Here is a 16,661-nt window from a genome sequence, read left to right on the forward strand (position 1 = left end):
TGAATATCATTGAGAAATTCATTCCTTGTAGGTTTCCACGAGTTTCTCTCTCTAGCAGCATGAGCAGCAACAGATGGAACAGTAAAACAATTTGTCAGTAACTGATCAGGATTTGATGAATATTTCACCGCGATATTTTTCATCGATTCGTGTAATATTTCATCTCGGTAAATATCTCCCCGCGGCAGGATAAATTGATCGTATTTTTCTTCACTCGAAAATAACCAGACCGATATTGGATCAGACGCGGCTAATATTTTGATATACCTGAACATGGCATCGGAATTGTCTTTTCCACCATCAACGGGATAAAATTTAATGGAGCGATCCCTCGGAAATATCATGACCGACTGAGCCCATGCATGCGAATTATGATCAACAATTTCGATTGGTGTTCCTCGAGAACTATACGGCGATGAATATAATATTTCTCCTGATAGTGTTTTAATCGTGATAGGAAATTTAAGTTTCTTGCTTAACGCAGCAACATCGTCAATCGATGCGCCATCAGTAACTGTCTTTGCCCACGTGTTAATTTTATCCAATCTCAATTGAGTCAAGCCAGATCCACGACGAGCGTTTTTCATATGCTCGATAACTCGCTCGGCAACGCAATTTATTTTCGGAGATTCCTTCATCGTAGGTAGGTTTTTCACATCAGGATTATTATTCAGCCGATAAATTCCATAAACAACAGCGCTAGAAGGATACGCCTTAGCATAATAAGGACCGTCTATACCCAATAACAATCCTGGTTTCGAATTCTTATCAAGAATAACATTTTTCTTACCGCCGCGTACTGGATCTCGTTTATCGCGAATAATCCAAATGTCATCGGGCATTTGTGCAATAAATTTTATTCCAAAGATAAATCGCTCGTCTTTGTGTTCAGATTTTATATGCTCAATTATCTTCTTCGCTCGCTCCAAATTCATCGTAGCATCAACGAAGTTAGTTTTCCAAGTTGACCAAACATGAATAGCTCCATCATCGAAGAATTCCTTCTTTGCACGATCTACCTCAGGAATGATAAATTCTGCCTCGTCAAGATCAAATAAATCCATTATTATATTTTAGACAAATGTTTAAATTATATAATGCAATGCAAATGGATAACAGTCGGATCAACAAAATCATGTGACAAATCCTGCAGAGGTGAATATTGTGGCGCTCATATATACGCAATTCGACGAGGTAACAAAGGACCACAACGGTGTTTAGTTTGCCAAGTTGGCATTCGGGGAAAAACTCGATTGTGTTTCTCTTGTGGTGGGAAAAAATATCGAGAATTACGAAGATACTATGAAAAAAGATCCTCGTCAGTGATAAAATGTGAAGAAGATTATATTAATCGTTTCAAAGCAAATTATGATTTAAACAAAGAGAATATCATATATGGAAATGAAATCAACGATTCCTGCAATGAAAATCTCACACGAGTATAGATCGCATCCAACCATCGAGGGATACGAGGCATCTACCGATGGTACCGTTAGACATATCAGAACAAAGAAACGTGTTGGTCGTATTTGTAATACAGGATATTTCAAATTTACCGCCTACAAAACAAATTATTACAATCACAGATTTGTGTTCGAATGTCACAAAGGACATATCAGGAAAGGACTTGTCATTGATCATATCGACGGAGATAAACTTAACAACAAACTTTCTAATCTTCGAGCAGTAACTCCGAGTGAAAATTCAAGGGTTGGCAATACTGGTGGTATATGGCTACCAGCTAAGGCCGTCAAATCGATAAATTTAGAAACAGGTGAGGAACTTGCATTCGAATCGATGACTGCAGCAGCAAAACATTTCAGTATTAATTCAGCATCGGTGTATCGTGCGGCAGAAAAAATAACTAGCGCAGCATTTTCTTATCGATTTGGCGAGTGGATCGAGTTTTCCTATACTCGAATAATATTTGATTCGGAAATCGAGGATGAAGAATAATTGAATATTACAAAATTAATATAATGAATGAGGAAACTATAAACGACATCATTGGAGCGATTGATGATCTGAAGAAAAAAATAAATCTTTCATCGGAGTTAGACACGAATAAAATTCGATCGGAATTCGAAACAATTGTTCAAGGAAAACTTGAATACAAATACACACTACCGTCGGAGTATAAATTAATAAAGAAAATCCAGATTGCGATATACCAATCACTTTCGACAGTCAGCGATGATCGCGTCGAGGATTTTGTTAAATTATCGATGTTGGTGGAGAATGCTAGATTGATTTTATCTGACGCATATGAATCACGAAAAATTACAAGTTCGCGTGTCAGACAGTTGAAAAGACTTATCGATGAAAGTAAAATTAGGGAATCCTCCGATTCCTGAATATCTCCAAAAAACAAAAAAAATATATTAATTTTGAAAATTCCCCTGGTTTTTATTTATTTTTTTCGCCCATTTTTCTCTGGGATATAGATTCAAGAATCAAAGATTCTCACGATCTTACTAGTAAATTGATACTTACAGTTTCTCCTCGTATATCAAGTAAATTTCCTTTCTGATCCGTTAGTTTGAAATTTATTCTTGTCAACAATCGATTATGACATCGCAGGTAAAACGGATTCATTGGTTCTTTTATTATCAAATAACCAGGAGATGCGCTAGGTGAAAACGAATACAATACAAATCCCTGATTCGCTTGATTCGACACTGACGAATCAACATTATAGCTACCCTCGACAACATCCGCGTGAAGATAAATCGCGATAACTTCCGTTATATTAACGATATCCGGCGATATATGTCGTCCACCTTTGTCAGGATCGTTATTGTGTTTAAGAATCAATTCTGAATGTACTTTTTTAGTCCATGCGGCATGTAATTTCGGAAATAAATCATCAATGGTATCAGTGACGGATTTTCTCATCGCATCAAAATCAGAATTGGGAAATTTGAAATTTGGCAGTGCTTCATTGGTTAATTCAAATACTCTCATGAATTTTTGTTTTTCTCCTGAGTTTTTGATCAACTCGAATTTGCTAATAGGGAGAACATAGTCGGCAATTGATATATCGTCGACTATCGCCTGAATGAACATATCATGATAATATTCAATATCATTCGCAAGTTGATTTAAAATTTTCACGTGCTTTATAATTTCGCTACATGAACCAGATTTATTTAGGATGCATTCATGAAATAATCCCCGCAATAAATTTAATTGTGATTCGTGTTCTTGAATAAATTCGTCAAGTGTTCTTCTTACCAAGATACCGTCTATGGGGGTTATTATCCTGTTAATGTGGGTAGCGTCGAAGATTTTCACATCTGGGGGGATTTTAGGAAGAGGCAGCCATGAGAGAATTCTTTCGTTAATAAAAGTGAAAGCGAACATTACTAGGTTAAATTTGTGGTTATTCATGAGATTGATGGCGCTGTGGATCAGAGGCTTGTGTTTGATATCTCCATACCATCCTTCGTCGGTTGTAAAATCCGATTTTTTTGGTTCCGGTAGTTCTGGAAGGGTTTCATCATACCAACCTGGAATAATAACATCCGATTTTTTTGGTTCTACCAGAGGTGCGACCTCGGGCCAACCTAATATATTTCTAATCGATGATTGGTAAATATCTACCACGTACGGTGATTTCACTTCTATCATTGACGACAGCGTTGGATCATGTGAAGATATTTTTATTCCCGGAGTAGCATCGCCGGTTATATTTGATATTCTAGTGATAAACTCATTATTCAGCTGATCAATTTCATAACTGCCCGTTGGTATACCAACGACGATCCAATCGGGTGTTCCATCGGGTTTATTTTTATTTGCAAAAACAAGTGAATTATTTGGCATCAAATTACCGAATGATTTTGATCTAACATTAGGCCAGCTATTGTAGACGCGCAATTGTGTTAATGCAATTTCGTTGACGCTGATTGGTGTTGAAAAATTAATGCTAAATTCTGGTTTCGTTGAACTTAACGATATTAACGTTGTTGTCGGCGGTGTCGTGTTTGTCACGATCTGGGCTAACTCGGACATTATTAATATTCATTTGTTCAATCTCCGAGTAGATACTGATAATCGAAGAAAATTCTAGATCGGATATAATACCGTCATTAAGACTCTCCGAAAGTAACGATGATAATTTCGAGTATGCGTCATTGATCTTAGTTAGTTTACTTTTGTACGAAGATAACTTTTCACTTGTGCACGAAGATATTTTTTTTGCGATAATATTTAAAACACCGGCAATTGTCGTTGTTGACGAGATTATTATTGTTGCTACGATTGGCGCTATCATTGTTACCGCGGATAGAATTATTCCTGCACCAGCGACCACAGCAGATACCGCGTACACAGCAACATCAATGGTAACTAATCTGCGCTGATATTTCTTTATTTTTATCTGATAATCGTCGAGGAGTTTTTTTAACGAATCCTGCCATGATCGCGCCTGATTGTATCGGTAATCCGATGCGGTCATTTATTAATCTACGATAACAATTGCGGAATTACTGCCTATATTCGGATAAAAATTCGAAAATTGCAAAATACTTCACCGGTCCCATGGTGGTTCTATCTGGCGGTTCTAGCGTGAATGTTGGATTGCCATATTCACTTAACGAAATAATAAAAAATCCAGGGCAGAATTCATAAATTTTATTATTCTGATCCGGTTGTACCTTAAATTTTATATCGGAGATCATATGTGCTCGATATACGCCAGCAATTGGCGCGGTAAAGCTAAATGTGTTATTCTGGGGTGTCCAGGTAAGATTATTTATGGTTAACACAAATGTTAGATTGCATCGCATAATTCTGTCTATCAAATGATCTGGCACATAAAGTTTCGCCAATCTTGGGATATTCAATGACGATATTTTTGTGTTGATATTGTTAATTTTTGTGGTTGTTTCGATAATTTCCCTACCTAATTGTTTTACGTCAGTGGCGTGACCAGTTTTATCGACGGATTGGTCAATCTTTGCTGTTGCAGCAAGAAGTTTCGTGTGTAAATCTCGAAATTCTACGTCGTACGTTGATGTATCTAACTTTTGACGCGCCAATTCATGTACCACGTTAATTTTATCGCTGATGGATTTTATTTGTTCTTGCATCGTTTTAACCCCCTTGGTAAATTCGGGAACAACAACACCGCTGAGTTTAGTAATTTCCTCGTTAATTTTTTTGTTGAGATCGTCGATTGATGGTTTCTCACCCATCGAGATATTTATCTTGGTAATTTCCTCGTTGATGGATTTTACGCTCCCGATGAGATCGCTGTGTGTAATTGAGGAGGTATCGATGAATTTTTTTGTATCATCGTCGAGTTTTTTATTGAGATTTTTTGATACCTCCTCGAGTTTTTTAAGGTCGTTAGTTAATCTGTTAAATCTTTTTGTCACTTTATCCTGAAGATCGTCGTGTAATGTTTTATCGGTTTTTAGAAGTAACGCCGCTGATAGCTCGTTATTTTTTTGTTTTATATCCACGAGATCGGCTTTTGGCGGAAACTCTGCGATGATATCGTTAATATCAGCGATAGATTTTAATACCAACTTCGATTGGCGGGTAAATTGACCGATATGATCGTTATATTCTTCTCGCTTGATTATATCAGCTATTTTTACATTGCTAGTTTGTAATCGCCCTTCTGCATTTTGAAATACAGCAACCTCGCCAGGATCCACCTCTGACAATGATAGAAGATTGTTAATATCACTCTTGGTTGCAAACTTTGATGTATCGATGTCGACTGCTCCCTTTTTTTCTTTTCTGAAGAGAGATCTACTGTAAATGTCAACCATGATATTTATCTACGGTATATTCAAATAAAATTTTGCGATAAGGATTGGATGATTTTGAAATTGCATCAAGGACATTAATTGACTCCGGGCCGCATATTGGTGGATCTGCTAATGTTTGTGTTGGAAGCGTTGAATACCAAACCGGAAGTTTTAGTTTTGACACATACTTGATAAATTCGTTTGGTGGTGCTAATCCGTATGAGTCGAAGTAAACAACTTCGCGAGGATTAATCGCGTAAGCAACCCAATGTGTGCCAGGACCGGTATTATCATCAAGATTTATTATTCCTGTCTCGGTACGATTCGGTTTGTCTGGTAGTTGATCTCGCATAAATACGCCTCTGAAAAATTTTATTTTCTTTTTTTTTGCTTCACTTATTAAATCTAAATTTGAGGCTGGTAGGCTCGACTTAACCCGGATCCGTACGGGGGTCGTCTTAGATAAAGACCGGATCCTTGTCGTCGCTGCATCGCTTTTGCAAGAAGAAGAGGAGCAAGAAGGGGGAATATCCCTCCCTTTTTTTGCGATATCTTCCTCCGGTAACTTTTTTTGCTAATGCGGAACCTATCCCTCCAAGTGCACCCAATCCTACTGCCTTTCCAATCGCGGGGAGAGCTCCAGCTATCAATCCTGGAATAGCGGCCAATAGCGGGAAAATACCACCTACTTTGATCATATCTCTGATTGCTCCTATTGAGAGATTCAGGCGAATACCAGTATTTGCTGATCTGGCTCTGTTAAAATGTCCATGTTGATTTTTAGTTAACGATAGTTTGTTAGGTCCACCGTGAAGTTGATTATTTTTTAAGGTTAAACTTAAACCTCGTCGCGCTGTTGTTGCCGATTGAAGCTTTTTCACCTGACCGGGGGTCAGAGTTACGCTGACGTGATCGTATGGCATATTAATAATCACTTAATCTAAATTTAGAATTTATCACATGTTTTCTACGGGAGCGTCGATGACTCTCATTCTACCGCTGATGCCTTCCAAGATCATTGTTCTATCACTAAGAATAACTGCGATGGCTCTTGCATTATTTCCCCTTGTGTTAATTCTGGCCTTAAAATGAATATCGACGACCGACTGCTTTACCAAATCGAGATGTTCCAAGGAAAAATAATAGATGGGATAAAGATTATTAAAATCCAGCTGTGATATTTGCAATCCAGTATCAATATTTTGATCGCGGCCCATGAAACTTAGTAATCGATGATATGCACAAGCTGTCGAATAGTTGGCAAAATTGATGGCTATTTCTTCGGATGGCTCCTGTTGGCCATTTATTCTCAATGATACGTTTGTTGCCTCGAATTGATCAAATATCATATGACTATGTTCCTGATCATTTCTATTCATGTTTTGGAGAGCAACAAAGATATGTCTAGGTGCGGAAGAGCCCTGTTGTGACGCAATTCGCCAGGTAAATATTCCGTTGATATTAACATTTTCGATAGAATCAGTCATTGTTGTCAACCAAGACATAATAGATTTTCCTCCTTGATTCATGAATGATAATAATTTTTCTTCTATGATCATCGATGGTGTTATCGCTGGCATCCACAAGGCAATTTTTTCAAGGACAACTTTACCAGCATCACCAGGATCTCGCCAAATGGCTCTGTCATCATTGGCATCTCGAACAAAAATTATCGTATGTTTTGCTCCATATATAACTTTTCTAAAATGTCTGCAAAATCCAAAAATATGAGATAATGGAATTGCACAGGAAAATTTTCGATCGTCATCTTTTAGCATTTTTCTTCGTGTGTGAAATCCAAGATTGTAATTGTTATTGGGGGCGAGCATTACTTGCGAAGTATCAGCGGGGGCAGCACCAGCGTTATTTGTCGGTCTACCGATATTAAAAGGAACGTGATCAGGTTCTTCAGAATTATCCTTGGCAAACATCATACTAGGACCTGCTGATCTGGTAAAATCATCTGAGTATCTGGCTAGACCTATGATCGTCGTTGCTATATCAACATTGTTCGTGATTGATTCAATCTCTTTTCCATCAATCATGTAAGTGGCGCTCTTGAATAACGACATGATACCGTTGTTGACGAATCCTATTTTAAAATCGGTGTCAAAGTCGGTACCATCAGCTGCTTTTACCATTTTCCCAACAAATTCGATATACGCCTCAGATGGAAGAAAATATCTTGTTGTATCGTGGACTTGTATTTCCTTCCGATTTCTTGAATCCGGCTCAACTACATCGTACGAGAAATACTGGAAATCTCGCACTGATGTATCCCTACCTACTGGTTCATCCATGTCAAATACTTCATTTGACACTTGTGCGAACATTTATTATTAATAATATCGTCTAAAACGAAGACCATCACCTGAAACAAAACTTGTATTTGCTAGATTTGTCCTAGCAACATCCTGCGCTAGATTTGTATTAGCAACTTCCTGCGCTAGATTTGTTATAGCAGCTTCTTGTGCTAGATCATTTATTTTTTTATTTACCGCATCATTTATGACCTTACTAACTTCGGGTGGCATTTCTCTGGTGATAGGTAATTTGACGGGTTGCTTTTTACGTACTAAATTTAATATTTTATTTTTGATAGCGTTGAAGCCTTTACTAGCCAGATTACCGATACCAGAAACGGCAGTCTCACCTATCTTTCCTATCGCTTTCAATCCTAGTTGCTTGATAACGGGTCCGATTTTAGGTATTACTCGCGTAACAAGACTTCCAATGATATCGCCGAGTCCATTACCGTGAATATATTTGTACACTGGCAATCGAGAGTTTACTATGCGGACCTGATTAGGTCTGCGTTGATGTTTGTGAACAATCATATTATTTCAATTATGTTGTTTTAATCGATGAGTTCATCGACAAACTCCTTATAAATGTGAGAATCGATGATACCGCCGCGAAATAATCGCTGACAAATATCTGATGCTTCGTTGACTATCTCACGGGAGTTATTTCCGGCTCGCTTTCCTCCGATTAATACTTCAAGGCGAGATACATCATTGACAACACTATCGGGACAAACTGAATATCCGCTTCCTGTTTTTTTTGTTTCTGGAGATTCCAATGGCGTTACGTAAAATACTTCATCTGACGGCGATGAAGATTTATTCTCCTCTGCTGATCCTGGTGATGTCCCTGACGACGACCATGGTGAATATGTTTCTGGTGAAGTTTGGGGAGTCCCATCCGGGTGTCTTTCTAGTTTTTTACGTTCAGGGTCGTAAAGTAATTGTTTCTCAATGTCCCTGTAGTTTGACGCTGTTGGTTCTGAAGGTGGATCCATATACCAGGGGCGTTCTGTGGAAGGATACACCTTTTCACGTATTTCAGGAAATTGAAGAGTATGGCGAATATCAAAGGAGGATGAGTCAGAACTTTCATCTTTAGGTGACGAACTTTTACTTTTACTTTTAGGTGACGAACTTTTACTTTTAGGTGATGAACTTTTACTTTTAGGTGGCAAAATTTCCTTACCTGTAGGTAATGAAAGGGAAGGGGGACGAGGAGGAAGAGGTTGTAATAAAGCAGAAATTTCTTCAGATGATGTTTCGAGTTTGGGGTATGTTAATTTAGAAATAAGTTCCTCTGTGGGATTATAATATTTTTTAGGACTATCTTTTTTAGGTGTTGCTGAAATTGATGCTCTTGCCTTTCCTTGTGATAACTTTACTCTCTGTTTATAAACATCCTCTGTAAATTTCTCAAAATCTTCATCAGAATATCTTATTGATTTTCCTAAAACACCAAAATACATCATCGCATACCAATCAACTATTTTAACTTTATTAGCATCAATATCTTTTCGCAAAAAGAATCTTTTATTTTCCGGAGAATCATCTGCAGCCATTTCAACTATTGAATCATAGTTTCTGATTAAATACAACTTATTTTCATCCAAATAATTTCTAGCAGATAAATTAGGATCAATTATAAGCGAATCATCATCTTTGTGAGGTTCATCACTCTGATCTTTTTTCTTTTTCGATTTTCTTTCTTTTTTCTGAGGTGGAATATCTTCCTTTGGTCTAGCTCCTAATTCCTGTGGTTGAATATCTTCCTGTGGTGTTTCTTTTCTCCCTCGTTTTTTAGTTTTTTCCTTCTTCTCCTGTTGTTTTCTTTCTTTCTCCTGTTGTTTTCTTTCTTTCTCCAGTTGTTTTCTTTCTTCCTTCTGCTCCTTATTATACTTTTGTGTTGCTCTTGCTGCAGCTACATATCTTACGTAAAGCCTATCTTCTATCTTTTTTATTGTTGTTGTTTCTGTGTAAATTTTGTATAGTAAATCGTACCAAACTTCACGAGTTCCATATCTTTTTTTTCCTATTTCAGTCAAAAATTCCCTTCGATCCTCGAACATATTTTCCACAAGTTGAGCAAAATGATCTATATTAGGATACATTTCATAAAGTGGCCGTGATATTATATCCCATCCCTCATCGGTGAAATTTTCTCTTAAATTATCAATATTATATTTTCCTTTTATCATCATAGGTTTTCCTACCACAGGTTTTCCATCTCCAGGTTTTCCTCCAGCAGCAATTGCAAGTTGTTGTGCTGCTGCTGCTATTGCTAATCGCTCTGGTAATGTTCGTGATTGATCCTCAATACTTCTCAACGCGCGAAAAATTCCACTTTTTCTGGTATCTGGATCTTTTTCGTCACCATACACAACCTGTTCAATTGTTCCGGTCACTGGCTTCAACCATTTTGCCGAAGTTTCTGAAATTCCATGTTGCATATCTTCGTAACCACGAACATTTCTCTTAAATAATCGTTTTGTCGGAATGAACTTCTTTAATGCCGCTAATTGCTCTCGCGCTAATCTGGCAGAATGAGGTTCTCCAACTGTACTAGTTTTCGGACTCATCTTATTTTCAATGATATTGTTTTATTGTGAAATAAAATTAACATCCGCAGCCTTTTTCTTGCAATCACACATAAATTTTTCCTACCCCCCCCCCAAATTTTGTTGTTTTTTTTTATGCCTGAAATTGCATCCTGGGTCGAAATTTCGCTGATTAATTTGCGCAGGAGGGTTTATTTTTGAAATCTGAGGGTTGTACGGAGAAAGTTTGTTTGGGAGGCTTAATTTTATCTGAGCCACCTGGTCTGTAGAACTTCCCTGCTGCTTCGGGACTCTAACTTGAAATCATTAGAACATTTCAATATTAGGACTTCTAAAATTTTATTCGTGGATTATTATTGGATTATTTTTGGGTTTGATTCTTAAAACAGTAAGTTCTTATTTTTTCATTTTTACAGTAACTTTCCAGGGAAGTAAATTATTTCTTAAATTTTTCAAAGTTTGTTGTTTTTCACTTTTTCTTTTTTTTACTGTTTATTCGATCCTAAACACGTAACATAAGCAATCAACAAAAATTAGAACCAAACTATGATAACAATAACGCGTCTTGTAAGATAGCAGCAGCGTCTTATAATAAAATATTGAATCAACTTCGAGCTTATCTCAGAGGTGAAAAGTTTTTAATGTTAGATCTGATACAAGAACTATGAGTCAGAGACGATTTACTTGTTGATATTATACCAAACAGAGTTGTAAACTATGAAAAAGGTATTCGATAAATTTTATGTGACATATGAAATATAATGGAAGATATTACGGTGGAAGATACCACATTGAAGATGAAGTGAATTCTTTTCCAGGGTAAGCACATGACGATTGTGCTCAACAACGAAAAGTATAGCATGTACTTCAAAAATAGAAACAAGATAAAATTGTCTCTTATATCAAAATGTTAGAACCTGATTCTCTTATCAGCGGTAAAATTAATGCGTACTTGTTCTGTCGTGATGATGAGAGTGATATCCAAGCGAAAGCAGAGACGTTAAAAATACCTCGTGAAATCTCTAGCGATTTTGTGTGAAATATCAGATATAAAAATTGCTAGCAATTACATAGTAAATTTTGTATGAAATATATGAGTAGTCTTATAAAGGGGTGTTTCTGGATCAAACCCTATTTTCTTTGACAACGGCGACGATTCAATAAGATGTCCTCGACGGGTAAACAGTTATGAAATAAAATTTTGTTGTCTCAGCAAAGTTGTTTCCGTAATTCTCTATACTAACTTGAGGGGGCCATGTAGGGTGTAAGAATTGTGTTGTCGTCCAATAAAATATAGGGTGTGGGGCAGCCAGAAACACACATATTTAAGACTACTTCCCTGAGTAGGACTTGAAACAAAAGTCACTATATCAGATGACGTTATGAATACTTGCTGGTTTCTCAAAAAAATTCTCAAATGTTTGAAATTAAAATCTTTATCAGGGGCAATAAAAATTTCGAAACAAAAATCGATTAAATTATAAAGACAAATTTTAATAACTGAAGTGTTTCCACAAAATTCAGATCCCGAACGAGCCCGTAATTCCTGTTACGACTCTGTCTTAGAGTATGTAAGTAAGAGAAAGAAACAAAATGAATTACTTTACTAAAATCAACAAACGTTTAAGTTGCAAAAATCAAAAGTAAAAATGAAAACAAAAAACACAGGATTCGAATTTGAAATTATTAGAACATTTATTACTAGGACTTTTGCAATTTAATTCGTGGATTATTCTTAGATTATTTTTGGATTTGATTCTTGAAACCGTAAGTTCTACTCCTTTTTTCATTTTTACAGAATTTTCCAGGAAAATAAATTATTTGTTTAATTTTAAAAAACTTGTTGTTTTCACTCTTTCTGTGTTACTGTTTATTCGAGCATAAACACGTAACAAATGTCACCATGTACCACAATGATACAATCCAGAATATCGCTGAATGTGTTCTCAATAATCCCAATAGTCAATGAGCGCTCTGTAATTCCAATGAATAATGTAAATAAATAATTCCTTTAAATTATATATGAGCATTAAAAAAAACTGATCATAAATCCACAAGGACTGATATGAAAGCGAAATGAATAATGTTTACCAAACCTCTATGTATACAAGTTCCAACTTGACCTACAAAGCAATAGATTGTTATGGAAAACCAAAATTTTCGATTTAAAATGCCGCTAACTTTTGAACTCAACATCTTGTTTACTACTGAAACCATGACACAAGTCAGATAGTCATAAACTCCTTTCACAACTCTTAGCCAGAATACTACACGTGTGTATTGTAGTGTGTTGGTGTGAAAGTGTGTGTATAAACACTCCTACCGTTCTCGTTGGATTCAGGGAAGGGGTGGGGATAGTAATAAAAAAGGGTGTTATCGAAAAGGGTGTGTTTGGAATGTGTGTTATGTGTTTGAACGTAAAGGAGCAGCAGGGGGGGTGATTCGGACAATATTCCGACAAATTTTCGATTAAAGCCTCAAAACGACAAATAGAGCCTTCCTTCGAAATCTCGCTTTTTAGACAAGGAAAAAATAAAGTCTCCGTTTAGCAAATGGAGACTTATCGTTTTTTGCTCGAAAATGTCATATTTCGCGACAACATCTCGTTGGTGCTTTCCAGTGGTAATCATCGGGCGTTCCGGGTCGATGTCATCACCCCCCCTGCTGCTTGGATTCATACAAATCCATATGACACTGTTTTCATCAATGGACATTTCCTCGATGACTCTGTCATTGATGACTCTAACCAGCCCTTCATTGATGGGGAAACTGTCATATTTCCTATATAATAATTATTATGACACTTTCCCCATAACTCCGTTATGGATGATTTCATCATTTGTTGTTGTTGTTGTTGTTGCAAAATAAAAAATTTTTTTATTAAATAATGCCCCATCGGCGGATTTTAACCGACGATGACACCAATGAAATAATAAGACTCCGTGGAAAAACACCAATATCGGAAATAGCAGATCGATACAAAATCAGTTACCAGCGGATATACAAAATATGGAAAAATGAACCTAATGACAGAGTCATGGACAGAGTCGTCAACAATGGTGTCAACAATGGTGTCAATGACAGAGTCCATGATAAAATCATGGTGACAGAGTCATGGGACAACGATATCAGAATGATAGACCTCAGTATCGACGATGAAATAAACCAGATTGTTGATGCGCCTAGTGATGCAAATTTATCCATGAACGCCATCGTGGATAAACAGACCATTCAGGATTTACAATGGCGGCTAAATAATTTGATCAACGAGAATAAATCATTGCAACGACAACTCAAACACATGTCAAGCACGGCCGATTATAATCGATTACAACGGCGCTATGATTATTTGCAACAGCGTTATGATGATTTACAACAGCGTCACTATGATATGCAACGGCGACACGATGATGCTCAACGGCGTCACGATGATGCGCAACGGCGACACGATGATATGCAACGTACTATTGGTGGGCTTCAGCATGAACTCGGGGTTGTTCGGAAGGAATTGAATGAAGCGCAACACGATAATGCTCTACTGATTCAGCGAATCACCGAAATGACCGCAGTCTCCCCCCATAACTCCGTCATGGACACCATTGTGGACACCATTGATGACTCTGTCATTGATGATTTTATCATTGATGACTCTGTCCATGACAAAGTCATGAAGCCGGAAATAATCAGAAAAAAGAATAAAAAACCCGAGAAATCTCCCAAGAATAAATTCACGATTAACGAAATTCCCGGTGTAGTATCTCGCAGCGATATTAGGTTTGTGAACCGCATGGACAAGGTGCTTCAAAATAGCGACTAGGCCTTTCGTTCGGTAATTACCCATACTGTGCCAAATCGTTTGACGTCATGGTTTGGAAACATTTTTTCATATTCTCGTTGGTAATATTTGTTGCGGAGACACAACCGAGCTTTCGCTGAGCGGCTTTCAAATACCATACAATCGTATTTATCCCCGCTGGGGAATTTCTGAACTGCATGATACTTTCCGTTTTTAAATTTTACACTGATCGGCGTTTTCGGGCAGGATTTTTTATAGTCGTTGATGACACTGTCGAATTTCACCGGGTGATATTCCAACAGTGACATTATAATTAAAGCAGTTATTTAATTAAATATTAAAATGATATCAGATAATAATGTTTGGACGAACCTGGATGAACAATTGCGCCGAAAACTGTTCCAAACAAGCTAGTCAATTTGTTAACGATGTTGCCTCGGGGCGACTTAAACCAGCACCACCGAAGTTACCATTATTTCGGTACAACAAATCCAGAAAAATTTCTCCGACGAAACAGCGTTACGCGGACACTAGAGTCAATACTATCTGTTTAAATATCGACAGGAAAAAGATCATCGAATTTGATTCCATCGCGGACACGTGTAAATGGTTAAACATCATCCCAAGCACAATTCGACAACCATCTTTTATAGCCCGAGGTAGATGGTGGATTGTGTTACGCGGTGATATTGACGCGGAAAAGCGGGCTTGGTTTGATGACATTGATACGTTATTCGATAACGCGATTAATAGTCTCCCAGAAATATACCGTGAATTTATTATCAGTTGTATCAACGAAAGCCGCCACCCATAACTCCGTTATGGATGATTTCATCACTGGTGATTTCATCACTGGTGATTTCATCACTGGTGATTTCATCACTGGTGATTTCATCGTGGATGATTCTGAGATATCGCGAATGATCTGGCGATCTATTCAAAACCAATCGTGATTTGCCGTGGTCGTAGAAGCCTTATTTCGCCGTGAGAACGACTTATTGATGGGGAAACTGTCATATTTCCTATAATAATAATTATTATGACACTTTCCCCATGATTTTATCATGGATGACTGTCATGGCGGGAAAAACCTGACCAGCCCTTCATTAATGGTAACATTTTGAGCGTGAAGGAACTGTCATATTTCCTATAAAATAATAATTATGACATTTCCTTCATCATCGGGAAAACCCTGACCAGCCCTTCATTGATGGTAACATTTTGAGCGTGAAGGAACTGTCATATTTCCTATAAAATAATAATTATGACATTTCCTTCACCATGATTTTATCATGGACTCTGTCATGGATGACTTTATCATTGGGAAAACCATCCATTAACCGACCACACATGAAATCGTAACGTACTGGTATGTTCGTCCGTCGCGGTAATATCTCCCCCGGCGAATCCAGTATCATCGATGGTCTCGTTGATCCACGCTGGATCACCTACAAAATCAGACTCGGGCCAGTCGGGATAATACAGCACGTAGTCGGATCGACCTGAGTTCTTAGTACCATCCGATTGTAATTGCCCGCCGAATCCCTTGTATATCGATTTGATTTTTTCAATGATATTTTTTAGCGTTAATTTACCCCTTCGGAACCTCGTGTCCGGAAATATATCGCCGAAATGTTTCAACAGCGTGTTGTACTTGTCAAGTCGGTCTGGTTGCGCTAGCATCTCAGATACGCTATTGATTAACCCGGCACGACTCACAGGAACACTCTTTACATCAAGTCGATCCGGAATCACATCGGGGAGACTCAACGCGCCAAGAACGTTTCTGACAATTTCGAGTTGTTGCCGGGGACTGATTTTATCAGACCGACATGGCGTCGTTGCTACGGCGTTACCGTTATTATACTTGTCGACGAAAACGCGCTGATATCGTTGCAGCCGCGAAACGTTTTTATTCAGATGCTCTATCCGGTATTTATCCAGTTTTCTTATGTCGGTCTGGAACACGTAGTTGAGATATGTCAACGCCTTTTCATATGGCTTCAGTCGCTGTTCGGGGTCGTATTGGTAGTATTTATTAGTGATTTCATCACCAGTGATTTCATCACCAGTGATTTCATCACCAGTGATTTCATCGCCACCGATTTTATCGGTAATTTCATCACCGACACCGGTAATTTCATCACCACCGGTGGTTTTACCACTGGCGATGTCAGTATTTCCCGCCGCAGCGATTCTCTCTCCGACGGAGGATTTTAAAAAATCATCTACGCGTGGATCA

Source organism: Sinohyriopsis cumingii, chromosome 9 (genome assembly GCF_028554795.1).
Source record: "Sinohyriopsis cumingii isolate HCF-2022 chromosome 9, ASM2855479v2, whole genome shotgun sequence".
NCBI lineage: Eukaryota > Metazoa > Mollusca > Bivalvia > Unionida > Unionidae > Sinohyriopsis > Sinohyriopsis cumingii.